The sequence below is a fragment of the Herpailurus yagouaroundi genome, unplaced genomic scaffold (genome assembly GCF_014898765.1).
Source record: "Herpailurus yagouaroundi ecotype Mexico unplaced genomic scaffold, PumYag 202, whole genome shotgun sequence".
Taxonomy (NCBI): Eukaryota; Metazoa; Chordata; class Mammalia; order Carnivora; family Felidae; genus Herpailurus; species Herpailurus yagouaroundi.
Window position 1 is genome coordinate 15,512,191 of NW_024412433.1, and position 2,372 is coordinate 15,514,562.

The window sequence follows — 2,372 nt, forward strand, 5'->3', positions numbered from 1 at the left end:
ATGGCTGAGAATTGTTTTTCTCCCTCTCCTTCCCCCAGCAAGGCCCAGCCTTGCCTGGTCTTCTTCCGATTCTGCAGACACGTTCTGCTTTCTCCCCTGCTTCTACTCCCAAACAGACACACACAAGACCAATTCACGGCTCGGCTGCACAACTGGCCTCCTGTGAACAGAATTCAGTCTCCGCGAAGAGCAGTTGACTAATGTCATTATTGCTATTTAACAGTGTTCTTGGGATCCCACCCTCCCAGCCCAGGGTGCCTATCAAAATATTTCTTTCCAATAAACAAAGCGCTCTCCCAAGAGGAATTCTTGAGGAATAGTCCATTTTCTTTGACTTTTCACTGGTTGTTTCAACCGGTTGTTGAGAACTTTGAAGTCCCGTGTAACACAGAAGCCCGCACATCATCGTGGCCCTTTGTCAACAGGCTGTTCTGGAATTCGGATTTTGTAATTTTAAGATGTCGGGATTTTAGTGCATAAAACAGACTGTAAGGATTGAGAAACCAAGTTCTGCAACTCCACATTGGATTAAAGTGAACAAATGGGCTTTTTTCCCTCCTGTTTCTCAAAACAATGCAGAGTCTTGTGAAGCTGCCCTAGTTTTTCTCATTGCTCTTTGTTAGTTTTTGACTAAGTGGAGGTTAGGAGTATGTGGGCAGGAGAGGGACACCGTGTGTGTGTGCGTGTGTGTGTGTGTGTGTGTGTGTGTGAGTTGGCTGACCGAGGGAGGGAAGTGAGACCTGTTACCTCCATGGCCGACGAGACTGAGAATATTGGGAGACACTTGCTGGGCAAATACTTTATATAATATTAAGACAAATCATTCACAAATTAGGATTCAAGTAAAGAGTCTAGAAATTCACGTTGATCCCGGTTTAGAGGATTCGCCGGAAAGGCCACGATTCCCCTCTGACGGCCCAACCCCGCCGTGTCACCGGTGGCCTTTCCCATCGCTCCTTTTCCTATTGTGGCTTTCACTCCATGAATCTGTGATATTAAAGGAGAGATTCTTCCCTCCTTACCTGTGAGGATGGAGACCAACAGAATTTCCTGTAGCTGGTAGACACTTCTGGGATGGGGCTTATTCTGAAAAAGAAGCAAAACTCTTTTATCTACTTGATCCAGTAAATAAATACTTGTTTCTAGAAGATCAGACTAGAAGCTAAGTAGAAGAGCTGACTTAGAAACACCAACAGCTTATTTAGGAAGACTGGCTTCAAGACCCTCGTGTAAAATTTTTTATGTTTATTAATTTTTGAGAGAGAGAGAGAGAGAGAGACAGAGCATGAGTAGGGGAGGGGCAGAGAGAGAGAGAGACAGAGACAGAGACAGAGAGAGAAGCTGAAGCAGGCTCCAAGCTCTGAGCTATTAGCACAGAGCCTGACGTGGGGCTTGAACTCGTGAATGGCAAGATCGTGACCTGAGCCCAAGTTGGACGTTTAACCGACTGAGCCACTAAGGCGCCCATCTGCTAAAACTTTTAAAGATACAGTAATAGGTCTTTCCCAAATAGCCTTAATAAAATTGCTTTGCTTGGTCAACAGGTCTCTCTGGTGGTCTTTCGAAAAGCCAACAGTTGACATGTACTTCCTTTTTTCTTTTCAAAAAATTTTTAACGTTTATTCATTTTTGACAGACAGAGCGTGGGTGGGGGAGGGGCAGAGAGAGAGGGAGACACAGAATCCGAAGCAGGCTCCAGGCTCTGAGTTGTCAGCACAGAGCCCGCCACGGGGCTCAAACCCACGAACCGCAAGATCCTGACCTGAGCCGAAGTCGGACACTCAACCGATTGAGCCACTCAGGCACCCTGTGTACTTCTTAAGAAAAATGGGAAAGAACAATGAAATAAACTTGACTCTCCTCCAGTTGGAAGTGATTTGTTGTTTAAAGTTTAGGGGTGGGCACGTAAAATAATGTGGCCACCAATGAAAACAGTGGCTGGTTCCTTAAAAAGCTAAACTTAGGGGGCGCCTGGGTGGTTCAGATGGTTAAGCATCTGACTTCAGCTCAGGTCATGATCTCAAGGTTCATGAGTTTGAACCCCACATCAGGCTCCCTACTGTCAGCACAGAGCCTGCTTCAGACCTCTGCCCCCATCTCTCTCTGTCTCCCCCCTCCCCTGCTCCTGCTCCTGCTCTCTCTCTGAAAAAAACAAAACAAAACAAAAAACCCAAACGAACAACCAAAAAACATTACAGGGCCACCTGGGTGGTTCAGTTGGTTAAGCATCCCACTTCAGTTCAGGTCATGATCTCGTGGTTCGTGAGTTCGAGCCCCACGTCGGGCTCTGTGCTGACAGCTCAGAGCCTGGAACCTGCTTCCGATCCTGTGTCACCCCTCTACCCCTCCCTGGCTCACGCTCTGTCTCTCTC